This window comes from Schistocerca americana, chromosome 3 (genome assembly GCF_021461395.2).
Source record: "Schistocerca americana isolate TAMUIC-IGC-003095 chromosome 3, iqSchAmer2.1, whole genome shotgun sequence".
Classification (NCBI taxonomy): Eukaryota; Metazoa; Arthropoda; class Insecta; order Orthoptera; family Acrididae; genus Schistocerca; species Schistocerca americana.
In genome coordinates this window covers 344,128,847-344,142,426 of record NC_060121.1, presented here as the reverse complement: position 1 = coordinate 344,142,426, position 13,580 = coordinate 344,128,847, and the positions used below count along the sequence as shown (strand labels likewise).

The window sequence follows — 13,580 nt, the reverse complement described above, 5'->3', positions numbered from 1 at the left end:
GGATGTAGGGTTGCAGTAGGTACTGGGAGATGAAGAAGCTTGCACAGGATAGAGTAGCGTGGAGAACTGCATCAAACCAGTCTCAGGACTGAAGACCACAACAACAACAACATTTAGTCATCGCGAGAGCGTTACAAATCTCATAGAAAGTTTGAAATGGAACACACTTGCAGATAGACGACGCACTAAACGGAAGGGGCTGCTCACTAAATTCCAAAATCCGATCTTCACCGAGGATGTAGAGCATATATTATTACCACCTACTTTCAAATCGCGCAATGATCACCATTCAAAGATAATGGAAATAAGAGCTCGTACTGAGGCGTTCAGACAGTCGTTTTTCCCCCGCGCGATCCGCGAGTGGAACAGAGGGGGGGGGGGGGGGGGGGGGGGGGAATATGATTTTGGCGCGAATTGTGCCCTCCGCCACACACGGCTAGGTGGTTAGCGGAGTATATATGTAGACGTAGATGTAGAAGTTAATAGAGCGCGCCAAACAATGGAACGTATCGTCTTCTGTAATCTAACTCAACAATTCCGTTCTTTATTCTAGACTTCCTTCACCCATGAAGTCAATCAAGATCGCACTTGAAATCTTTATTTGGGTTGATTACCAGCTCCAACTAGCAATCATAAAACATACTTGATTAGAAACTAGTAATCCGTCCAAATAAAGATGATTTCATGTGCGATCTTCACTTCAAGAGTTTTCAACCCTTAACATAAATAAAAAGTTTACAGCAGATCGCGTATCTCCTCGTTGACAACGTGAACATGCTTGGTAAATGTGCCAAGTCAAGCGGCAGGAGAATTCAAACAACTACGTAAGTCTTATGACTATCGTTCACAGTGCCCACGAACGATGGAAAGCTGTTTTAGCTATGCCATGATTGAGTGCTGTCATTTGAAAAAAGTTTTTTTAACGATGTGTGAAGCCGTAATGGCCCCCAACACCAATCAAGTACGTGTTATGATCCGAAAATGGCTACACTGTTAGCCGAAAATAGTAATCCATCCAAATAAAGAAGATTTCGCCTGCGATCCCTACTTCACGGGTTTTCAATCCATAATATAAATAAAAGTGTATGACAGATCGCATATCTCCTGGTTGATACTGTCAACAAGCTTGGTAAAATATAAAGATTTGCAAAGCCTGATTACGTTTTCCCATCCTGATGCTGTGAAATTCTTCAGTCAGCTGCACCGCAGCTAAATATATGTCACATGAGTAGTGTCGCTTATTATCACAACCAGAAATTCATTTAGTCATTATTATAATTGTTATTATAATGGGTTTACTACGCCTGTTTCGCTGGATTTCCCTTCTTTCACCTTACAGGGAGACGTTTGATTGCGTTTTGGGAAATTACTTCGTTCTGGGAACACTCCTGATGCCAATAACGCTAGTCCGAGGTTCGATGGATCCAATCCCCGTTTTAACATGAAAATCGCCTTTTTTTCGAATTTCACAAAAATTGAATTACCTTCGTCTTTCCCCTGGCCCTTTATTTAAGCCTCGCCTGCATGTAACATTTCGACGTCAGTCTTGCACAGTCATCCAAGACTGACACAAATCTCGCAGCTACACTATTCAAACTTTCACCAGTGTTTTGCTCAGCCGTTCTGAAACAGTGTTGGAGGAAGAACTGCTAGTCATGATTGCGCTATGTGCTTTTAAACTGAAGAAGAAAACGGAGTTTACACGTGTTCACGATAGTCCCAGGATTGCTTAATGGAGAGAAAGGCATTCTTCCATGTGAGTTTTCTCCGAGAACTACAGCAGGAAGCAGAAAATAGGCGCAATTAATTACGTATGGACATAAAAAAGTACTGTAAACTGTTGACAGTTGTAACCCCAGAAACTGAAGAAGACATTGTCTTGGGGGGGGGGGGGGGCTGCTATCGGTCCCTAGGAGGGACTTATTGGAACGTTAAGCTTCTTAGCGACTGGCAAAAGCTACAAGGACCTTGTATTGCCTAATTTTGTACGAGTGACGCAATAAATAAAGGTTGTCGGCCACGAAAATTAAAATAATTTTTAACACTTAACTCCTTTTCAGAACCTTTTATGTCTGACGTGTTCTTCGACGTACAAGAATGAAAGCAAATCAAAGTACGACAAAAAAGGTATAAAAATTTATTCCGTTCCAGCTCCAGATATCATGGACGCCTTTATTTTAGCAGTTACTTTGGCGTAAACTGTTCGATGAGTTAGACCTTTTGGTGACCTACACTTTTGTTGCTTCACGATCCGCTTGCTTGCACTTATTAACCAAAATGGCATATGCCTGCTTTTCTTGTCTCAGTTCCTGTAATCCTCAGATTTTACTTGTTAGATGGAAGGAAACCTTTAGTACATCTCTGTGAACTACGTGAAACATTCGTCAGTCGTGTCGCAAGCCTATCATTTTCTTTCGCCACTATAAGCAATAAAATAACAGCTGGAACATCTGGCGTCACCGAGAGTACACAGGCTGCAGCGCTAAGTGTGAGCGATAAGACTGACGTGCGCCTTCATGCACAGACCTGTCGGTAGTCTTGCATGTAGATAAAGGTCGAGCCAGTCAGTCTCTGTCAAACTTCATTTAGTTAATGAGAGACTGTCAAACTTCCATCCACACGTAGCGTGTTATTTGGCGATTCTGGCTCGATCATGCAAGACTGACGACAAAACTATACGTGTAGACCAAGCTTCATTCTCATCTACATGAAAACATAATTGCAGTAGCGTTTGAGGAAGAATGGCTTCAAATATTAACAATAAGTTAATCTTGTTGTTAAGCCGGAATCAGTCAGAAACAGAGAAGCATTCGCTGCACGAGATTAGCGCGTTGGTCCGGGTGTAAGCGTGCCGCGGTTCGGAATGGAAGCAGGCGCGAGCTGGTGCAGCCCGGCCGGAAATCGAGAGGGCACTTGCGTGTAATTGTGGGTGCAACAGTTGTCGCAGGGGGTGGGGGTGCGCGCGGCGGCGCTCTCTGCGCATGCGCGGCGACTGTCTGCTGTCACTAGCGGCTGCCACGGGCGCGGGCGCCGCGGTAGCCAGTCGCGGCCCGACCGCCACGGGTGACGCTCGCTCGGTTCGCGCGAGTTTCACATGCGGTGCGCAGGATCGCAGGTGGTAGTGCGCCGGCCCGCCCACGCCACGCTTCGCCGCTCTCCGCTGCGTGTGTCCGCCCCGTGCTGCGCCGTGCGGAACGACGGCCGCGCCTGAGATCCTCCTGGGCAGTGGCGGCCACTTCGGCAGAACGGAGGTCAGTGCAACCCGAAGCGCTCTTGTTTTCTCGACATAGCTCGCAAGTGTTAACGTCGTCTCATCCACCTGAGTGAGCTCCAGTTACGCCTGTTAATCGCTCGTTAAGTACTGCCGACTCCAAGTTATCCCTTTATTTACATAAACAAGAACGAGCCTAGAATAGAAGACAGATGCAGCAAAACACCCAGTCGCAATTAAGTCACCTGAAATTTTTTTATACTTGTCAGCCAGAATTCATGACTCAGTAATCATCAGATCATGACAGTTACAGTACATTATGTGACAATAAAACATGAAGAATGTCCTAGAGCTGTAGCACCGACGAAAACAAATACCACGTTCCTATTTTCACATAGGCTACAGACGACGCTGTCAAATTTGTTGACGATGTAGATGTGACCACTTTATGATGAACCTAGCTTATGAATATGTAGATATTTCAGGAGACTAAATTGCGAGTCTTTGCCGACTCTTCTAGTATTACCCTGAAAGCATGTATAATGGTCAGTATTAAAGAAAATGAGGGAAAACGGTATTACAATAGGAGGATAGTGTTATTGAAAAATCGTAGTTTGGTACAATTATTTAATACAATTTATTACAATTTATTAATACCTCCAGCTTCGGTCAAACAACAGACCATCTTCAGCCATGAAGTACGACATTAATTATAGGCCTTGTGATCAAACATGATCATTTGTTTCTAGATCAAGATCTAGATCAGTATTCAGGAAGATAGCCGGTTTATACATCAAAATGCTGTCAAGGCGAAACACAAGCGTGCCCTCGCATTTTGTGCAATGCTTAAATATATTTTGCTACCTTCCTATAACTTTGATGTAATTAATATATGGCGCTGATCTAGATAAAATGATCATGTTTAGTCGAATGACGTAGACTTAATGTTGTTCTTCATGCCTGAGGACGGTCTGTTTGACCAGAACTGGTAGTTTCAATAAAGAAGTGACATGATTTTTCATAAATATTTAGAAGGTGTCAATAATTGGAATTATATTACTATAGGATGTGGAAAGGACCAAAGAAGTAATCTAAACGTACATACGTTGTTAGTCACGTACTTTACAAGTCCTGAACCAAGAACCCAGTGTTTAAAACAAAACTCTGGAGTCAGCCTCGCGAACCTTCTTGGTAGTACGGTGGAAATGTATGAGATACCCTCCTGGTGTCACTTTCAATGGAAAATTTGCGATCTTTCAGTTTTCCGTGTAGCGCACCAAACAGACGAAAATCGCAGTGCAAAAAACTGAGGAAGTTCTGTGTATGTTGTAACGTTTCCAGAGGAATTATAAGAGATACATATTTTTGCCCTGGTTGAGACTTCATCAAGTAATTTCACTATAACGCTGTTTGCTAGAGGTTTTTTTTGTTCTACTGTAGAATACCTATGCAGAAAAGATCACTTTCGTTTCAGTCGTTACAAGTAACTAGCATGCTTCAGGAAAAAGCGACAATCTGCGTGAAACTACGGCGAACAGTCATTTAATATACAAATACGAATACAATTTCACAAAATATGAACATCTACTGTATACCCCTACCACACCATCATAAAGTGCGAGACGGAGTGTATCTCCCTCTTTCTGTTCCATTGGTGAATGGTAAGCGGCATGAAACATTATCGATGCCTCTGCCCCTACACCAGACTTTCTCTTTTACGTTCTGTGAGTTACAGGACGTAATTTTTCCTTTTACTACTGGAACGTGGGCGCTCAAAATGCTGACAGTAGTGCACACCGACATTCTAAGTCTCTGACTAGTATTTGTGGAGCATAGAGCATGGAGAGTTACTTCCGTTACGATCTCGCTGTAGTTTTGCGCAATACATTATTTGGAGGCAAAGTTAAACGAAAATGATTCCATGACATCGATGAGCAGGAATAGTACACTCCTATGCGCAGTGAACTATGTTTCTCTGACATAGCAAGCAATTATGTCTTCATCTACAGTATCATCCCTAATCGTGCTTATGAGGGGCAGTCAATTGAAAACTAGACAGATGATAAAAAGTAAACAAACTTATTATTTCCAAAGTAATTGCCGTAACTGTTAATAAATTTATCCCTTTATGAGACAAGACAATCAATGCCTTCATGAAAAAAGTTTGCTGTTGCCTTCGGGGCCATGATTATAACCAGGCGAGCAGCTCTTAGTCCGAAGCAAATCAGTTGCCACGAATGTCTTTCTTTCGGACTTCAAAACTATGGAAACCGCATGGGGAGAGATAGGGACTATATGGAGGTTGTGTAAAGGCTTCCCAGCGAAACGCCGGGGCGTAGACGGAACAAACTTGGTAACATGTGGGCGGACATTGTCCTGCAACAGAACGATGCCGTCCGTCAAACCAGCTGCTCATTGTCTTTCTGGAACACTGTGCCACATTTTACGCACAATGGTACGTAGAAACTTTGCAAAAACTGCAGCGCGTCATCAAATTCAAACCTCCAGGACAGATAACGCCCGCCCTCAAGTTGCCAAGGTTGTTTCGACTACACTTCAGACTTTCGCTGAGAATACTTTATATATACTCCACACAGTCCCGATCCCTCCCCAAGCGATTTCCATATTTTTGGAGTCCTAAAGAAAGACATTCGTGGTCGTTGATTTACTTCGAACGAAGAGGTCCTGGGTACAATCATGGTTCCGTATTCAACCGCAAACATTTTCCCATGGAGACATTGACTGTCTTATCTCACAGTGAGATAAATGTGTTAACAGCTAAGGCAACTTAGTTTTGAAATAATAAACAGTTTACTTACTTTCTTTTCCAACTGTCTCGTTTTCATTTGAATGCCATTTATAAGGGGTGATTTAGCTGCTTCTACAGCTGTCATTTTAAACAACCTGTAATGTTATAGCTTGCCTTCGTAAACCATGCGAAAAATTTTCATATTCTCTCGACCGCTACTCGCGAACTAAGGATCTTTTTGTAGGAAATTTAATGTAGTTAAATTTTGTGCTGGGATTCGTTTTCGTTAGAGGACACGGTTTTTGAGTTATTAAAAAAAAGGGAAGAGAGCCTCAAACTCACCGCTACCCCACACTCATCCCTCACGAGGCAGTATTTTTAATATGTTGTTCGTGGCACTCCCTCCTATCACGGTACAAAAATTTCCTTCTACACGAACTATTCCCGATATTCGATCTTTTTTTATTTTTGTTGATAGGGCTGTTACGCCACCGGCACAGACGGCTATTTCGTTAACATTATTATTTTAAACGTGCCTCTGACAGTAATAAGAGAAAAACGACTTTTGTTAACGTTACGCTGAAACTAATTACCCTGACAATTCGGTCCAAACTTAACCCTTACAAGCGCAGCAGTTTCGTAGTCAGAAGGCCTGACGAATATAACGATGTAATTATTTTATTCTGTTAAAAATTTACAAAATTGTTTGGTAAAATTTACACGAACGTCAATTTTCAATTTCTAAATGCGCGACGAAGCCGGTGGCGTAACAATGCCAGTCAATGAAGATAAAAGAAAGGTCGAGTGTGGCAAGTAATTCGTGCAGTCACAAATATTTGTACAGTGTTAGGAGGGAGTGCCACGAGTAACATACCAGAAATCCTGAGGGGGCGGGGGCGGCAAGATGGGAGTGGAGGTGCGCTTGAAATTAACTTTTGTACCTCATTCTTGAATAACTCCAAAACTACGGCTTCTAGAGAAGACGTATCCCGGTACAAAATTTAACTACATTTAACTGCCTACAAAAAGATTCAGTTCATTTTATCTGTGGGACTAACAGTTTGCGCGTAGCGAGCGACAGTATATGAAAATTTCGCGTGTGGTTTATGAATGCCAGGAAATACACTGTGGATTGCATAAAATGACAGCGATAGGGGCAGATGAATCACCCTGTGTGTGTAAAGTGAATAAGAGTGCACGTTCTTTATTTTATTAAATACAGAATTTTTCGAAAAAAAGTCAAAGAATAAATATCGTATTAACTGGAAGAACAATCACATGCACATAAATTCACGATATCCTCTAACTTTTGGATTATTTGATGGTCTCAAAATCGCAACAAAACGACGAATCTCTCTATACCAAGTGTACGAAATTTGGTTATCTGCTGTGAACTGGTAGTACATTTATTTATTCATTGTAAGTGCCTTTTGAAGACCATTTATCAACACACTGGTCCATCGGTCTCCGTGTGGTACGATTTCGTTGACAGGAAAGGGAAAACAGATCAGATGACAATGCTCTGTGCGTAGTTTACTACACTTTCTTCTTTGTCTCCATGCCAATTACCGTCTCCATGTCATGTGCCTGAAATTGTGCGATTAGCAACCATGAATTATACTTCACAAAACTCGGAAAAAATTTCAAGGGAAACTGTATGCGTACCATTATTCAGATTAGCAGATGTGGGGTACGTGTGAAGCCAACTTCACATGTGTGCCAAGGTGATATAAGGTAAATGGAACTCACCCAAGTTGATGAAGATAGAAAAAGTGTTCACCGGGACATTGCCCGACGTGCTAGGTTCAGGGTGGGCAAAATACAGTAAAAGTGGCGCGTAATTATTTCATGCAGCTTAAGATAGAACCTTAAGGGACAACCCAACTTACGTCACCCATCGTGGACGCGGATGATGGAGGCTGCGTTGCCTATCTTATAATGCAAGAAATGTTTTCCGGAGCAATTTTATTTTGTGTATCTTCTAAACAGTTTTTGTAATTTTACTGCCTGCAATTAAAACATCAATACGAGGATGAGATTGGCTACGAGTTTGACTTATATGTTCCTACTTATTTCTTATAAGCGTTAGGAAATGGAAGACTATCTCGATTTTCTTCGAAAGTTTTTGTGTGATGCACCTGAATGCCAAGGATCACAGATGGCGCATTTGTTAAATAACAGACAAACATTATCCCAACAAACCTTGAAAGCCCAGCGGTACCGACCGGCCGCCGTGTCTTCCGCAGCCATTAGGAATCACCGTATGCGGATACGGAAGAGCATGTGGTCAGCACACCGTTCTGGTTCAAATGGCTCTGAGCACTATGGGACTTAACATCTATGGTCATCAGTCCCCTAGAACTCAGAACTACTTAAACCTAACTAACCTAAGGACAGCACACAACACCGTCATCATGAGGCAGAGAATATCCCTGACCCCGCCGGGAATCGAACCCACACCGTTCTCCCAGCCTTTGCAAGTTTTTGTGACCGGTGCCTCTACTTCTCCATCAAGCAGCTCCTCAACTACTATCACAAGGGCTGAATTCACCCCGTTTGCCCCAGCAGTTGGCAGACTCGGACGGTGACCCATCCAACTGTTAACAAAGCCCGACAGTGCTTAACTTTGGTAATCTGAAGGGAACCGGTGTTACTGCTGCAGCTAGGCCGTTGGCTATTCGTTAAGTAGCACATATTTTTAATTCGGGCATTGAAATAGCTAAACCTACGATGTTCAGAGATGCTATGTTAGATTAATCCATGTTCTTAGACCGTAAAAAACCCATGTAAAGTCACATGTAGAGGGGGGGGAGGTGTTTTACGAAAGTTCAGAGGACGGAGTAAAACTGAAGCAGCTAGTTACCTTCAGTATTTACGTACAAGGAAAAAAATATTCCCGTTTGTTTTTTGCTTATCAAGAAGGAGTACGTACACGAATGAACTGTAGAACTAATCACAAATTCAAAAATTAATAAGTGGCCGAGCAAAATTACAGTCTGCCATTTTAAAAGTCGGATTTATATCCTGTAGTTTCAGAGCAGACGAGTAGATTCTTTTTTTCTCATCAGCCTTCTGACGGGTTTGATGCGGCCCGCCATGAATCTCTCTCACGTGCCAAACTTTTCATCTCAGAGCAGCACTTGCAACTTATGGCCTCAATTATTTGCTGGATGTATTCCATTCTCTGTCTTCACATATAGTTTTTAATCCTCCATAAGTTACTCAATGACATCTTAAGTGGTGTTCTATCACCCTATCCCTTATTCCTGTCATTGTTTTCCATTAGTCCTTTCTGATTCTGCGGAGAACCTCCTCATTCCTTACTTTACCGGCGCACTTAATTTTCAACATTCGTCTGTAGCACATCTCAAATGCTTCGATTCTCTTCTGTTCCGCTGTTCCCATACAATACTGTGCTCCAAATGTACATTCTCATAAACCTGTTGCTCAAATTAAGGCCTATGTTTGATACTAGTAGACTTCTCTTGGCTGGGAATGTCCTTTTTCGCAGTGCTAGTCTGCTTTTTATGTCCTTCCTGCGCCGTCCATCATGAGGTTTTTTTTTTTCCTGCGTAGGTAGCAGAATTCCTTAACTTCGTCTGATTCGTGATCCCCACCTCTGTTGTTAAGTTTCTCATTTCTGCTACTTCTCGTTACTTTCGTCTTTCTTCGATTTACTCTCGGTTCATATTATGTACTTATTAGACTGTTCATTCCATTCATCAGATCACGTAATACTTCTTCTTTTTCATTGAGGATAACAATGGCCTCAGCGAATCTTACCGTTTATATCCTTTCAATTTGAGCTTTGATCCCACTCTTGAATTGTTCTTTTATTTCTGTCATTGCTTCTTCGATGTATAGATTGACCAGTAGGGGCGAAAGACGAAGTTCTTGGTAGGGGCGAGACAACATTCTTGTCTTACGTCCTTTTTAATCCGAGCACTTCGTTCCACGTATTCCAGTCTTATTGTTCCCTCTTGGTTCTTGTTCATGTTCCATATTATCCGTGTTTTCTATAGCTTACCCTATTTTTCTTAGAATTTCGATTATCTTGGACCATTTGACATTGTTGAGGGTTTTTTCCAGGTTGACAAACGAATAGATATCGGATTCAACTCTGAGTAACAGTATCACCATTTAGGGACTATTCGACTTTCATTCGGTATCTTTTGAGGACGACTGTTTTCGGAATGATTATTTCATTCTCCAGCCACGATTCTGTCAGATTAAACTGTGTGCTAGGCCTGCTCTCGAACCCAGAACATTCCGTTCGCTGAACGCGCTTTTAACATCTGAACTATGTAGCTACGATTCGTGGCCTGCCCTCACCGTTTCAGTTTTAATCTGCTAGAGAGCTTCAGAACACGCCACACCCCACTGAAGTGAAAGATTAATTCTGGAAATATTTCCTAAAATGCAGCTAAGACTTTTCTATGCGACTTTCATCTGGAAGTTCTAGTCTCGCAGCAGGGAATCTGCGAAGTTTGAAACATAGGAGAGAGGTACTGACGGCTAGTAAGAGGTGAGTTTGGGTCGTGACTCATGTCTGAGTAGTGGAAGGTTCCAAGTTCGGGTCCTGATCCGATATACAGTTTTAACCTGCCAGGAAGTTTCAAGATAGTTTTTGTCAGTTGATTTTCTCTATGATGGACGTGTAGAAGTCTTCTTGCTGTTATATCAAGTACTCTGCTGCAAATGAAAACCTTCTCTGTCATTTTCGTACTATGACGAAACACACATTCTGAAATGTTAGTTCCATCTGCGCGTGGAACACAGACAGTGGCATGGTACGTAGATACGCGACGAAGAAGGGTGAATTAATTTACAATATCGAAAGGCATTTCCCGTAAAAAACAGAACCTTAATATTAGACTTCCAGGAATAGAAGTTAAAAATGTCAAATGTTTTGTGTAATGATTTGTCTAAAAGTAAGAAATAAAGTGCATTACAGAAACATTTGACACCCCTTTGAATGATACTCGAATCCATGTATAGCAAATGAAACTTCACGGTCCACATAAAGCACACTAGTAGGCTACTCCCTAGTAGTCTTTGACATTCTAAGCTAAACGCTGAGTTTAAATTCTAATTCGGTATCCCGTTCGGTGCTTATGATTTTGAGTATCATTCAAAGGAGCGTCAAATATTTCTCTAATCTACGAGTACTTTCTTCTTGCTTTTAAACAAATCAACCCCCCCCCCCCCACCACCACCACCACCACCAAAAGAAATTGACGTGTTCTCCTAAACTTTATTTTATTTCAAATTTTTTTATTTGCCGTTAAATGGCACGCCATTGTAACATTTTAAGCACAGAATAGCTAGATGTTGAAGATATGAACTTTTTGACATATCACTTACGTAGCAGCAGCTGTTCGTGAAATATTTCAACTTACCCTCAGATCGCTAGTTAAGTTTCCCTTAAAAATTGATTACTTTCAACCAATTAAATATTTTTTTTTGCAAAACTACACCTCACGTTGGTCAGTCTGATACCCAATTTTCCCGTTTCCAACTCAGTTTGGCTATAAAATTTCAGACAAAAATCTATTGTGTAATCACTAGAGAATCTTGTTTTCGCACCGTTCAAATATTTAATCAAAATAATGATAGTGCATCTAGTGGTTGAAACTGATTCGTCATTTGAGAAGGCGCAAATATTCATTCGGTCGTTGGCGTTTTTTATCGTTTCTACGACTGCTGCCATCGGTGGTGGAAATAGACAGGAGTCAATTGCAGTACGAATAAACTTTTAATTGGAGTGCCGAATCTGCTATTGACAACAACGGCGGCAAACTTCATCCCATATCCTGCTCCAACCTTTACGCAGATACAGCATAAAACATCGCTTGTTATTTCAGATTTGTTTTCTCTCGAAAAAATATGACAAGATAAACAGGTTTTGTTATTGCGAGCCAACTTTTGTGCTTTCCATGTGAATGGGCGTCAAATTTGTTTTCACTCGAATAACACGACGAAGATACACCAGTTCTGTTATTTCGAGTCAACTTTTGTCCGTCATGTTCGAGAAAGAGCTTTGAAATTCATTTTTTTCCGTTTCCGGCGCCTCTGCTCGAGGTTTAAATGTTTGAAGCGGTCTTTCTGAGTTACCGTAGTGTTACCTAGCTGAGCACCGCAACTTAGTCATACTTTAGGAGGTGTTTTTTTTTTTTTTTTTTTTTTTAGTGCTGTTGTCTACTGAAAGTTGTCCAGATTTTTTGTGGTCGATGATGTAGGCAAAATCTAGAACTGTAAGCATGCTACTACAGCTTCGTCGTGCGTCTTAAAATATTTAGAATGAGAGTGAAGCGGATACATGTTTTATACTCTACATGGCACCTCTCTCGGGTCTGAGAAAAAACGCCACTAATATTTTAAATGTTTTCATGTTTTCTGTACTGTTTTTATGAATTGCAAATGATAAAATATGGCCTGTGTTATGAAGTGCACAGTGCTGGAATGAACAGTCGGTATTTCTTATTATGATGTTTTACCGGGAAGACGTTGCATGGTTAAGGACATTGAGATCGGATCAACGGTTTAAATTCCTGTCCGACTCTGTTGATTCAGCTGTTACTTGAGGATAATGCCGCACCCCATTTCCTTCTCCATCGATGTTCAACTGAGTTACTGCGTTAAAGCCATGTCTTTAATTATATCGCTGTCGACTAGATGGTAACTTTAACCTTGTTTCGTTATTTCTTCTAGAATTAGTTTATCGCTAGTCTTAAAATTTTTGGTATTTTGTAATAACGAAGCAGAAAAATGGAGAGTGCAGGTTTTGGGAGACGTTCTGTGTTTTGATACGCTCTCTGTATTGTAAGAGTTTTCTGCTGCGATCAGTTCTCTATTACTTATACTACCCCCCCCCCCCCCCCCCAGCCTCCCCAGCGAGTCTCTAGTCATGACGACAAACGTTCTGCAGCCAATACAGCACAGATGTAATGTCGGGCACTAGCAATTTAAGCCAATTATAGTTGCAAGTTACACTGATGATTTATTCATTTATCATCTTACCACACGACAAAGACTCAGCTCTTTGTCTCTGGAATTGTCTTCTGCTCATTCGCTGTCGTCTGAAGCCACCACTCATTCTGTTTAAAACACGTTATAATTGACTTCTACAATAATTCTTGACAGTTGAACACTATTGCAAAAGTTTCTTATTTTAACCTTAAATTACATTACGCATGTTAAGAACAAGCACTCCTATAGCCACGCTAGCCTATTTTTAAGGACTTCTAAGCGTTAGTTCGTCAGTCTACTGGTAGAAGGTCCGTATGTATGGCAACTCACGTAATACACTCCTGGAAATGGAAAAAAGAACACATTGACACCGGTGTGTCAGACCCACCATACTTGCTCCGGACACTGCTAGAGGGCTGTACAAGCAATGATCACACGCATGGCACAGCGGACACACCAGGAACCGCGGTGTTGGCCGTCGAATGGCGCTAGCTGCGCAGCATTTGTGCACCGCCGCCGTCAGTGTCAGCCAGTTTGCCGTGGCATACGGAGCTCCATCGCAGTCTTTAACACTGGTAGCATGCCGCGACAGCGTGGACGTGAACCGTATGTGCAGTTGACGGACTTTGTGCGAGGGCGTATAGTGGGCAT

General features: G+C 41.8%; 1 protein-coding gene across 1 annotated transcript in view; it reads left to right on the top strand.

Annotated features, from left to right (window-relative positions):
* Positions 1 to 3,201: 3,201 nt before the first annotated feature.
* Positions 3,202 to 13,580, top strand: part of LOC124606071 — an 877,896-nt gene continuing 867,517 nt past the window's right edge. Inside the window, exon 1 of the mRNA XM_047138035.1 lies at positions 3,202 to 3,251. The gene's annotated coding sequence lies outside the window, so the exon portion shown is untranslated. The remainder of the gene's footprint in view (positions 3,252 to 13,580) is intronic.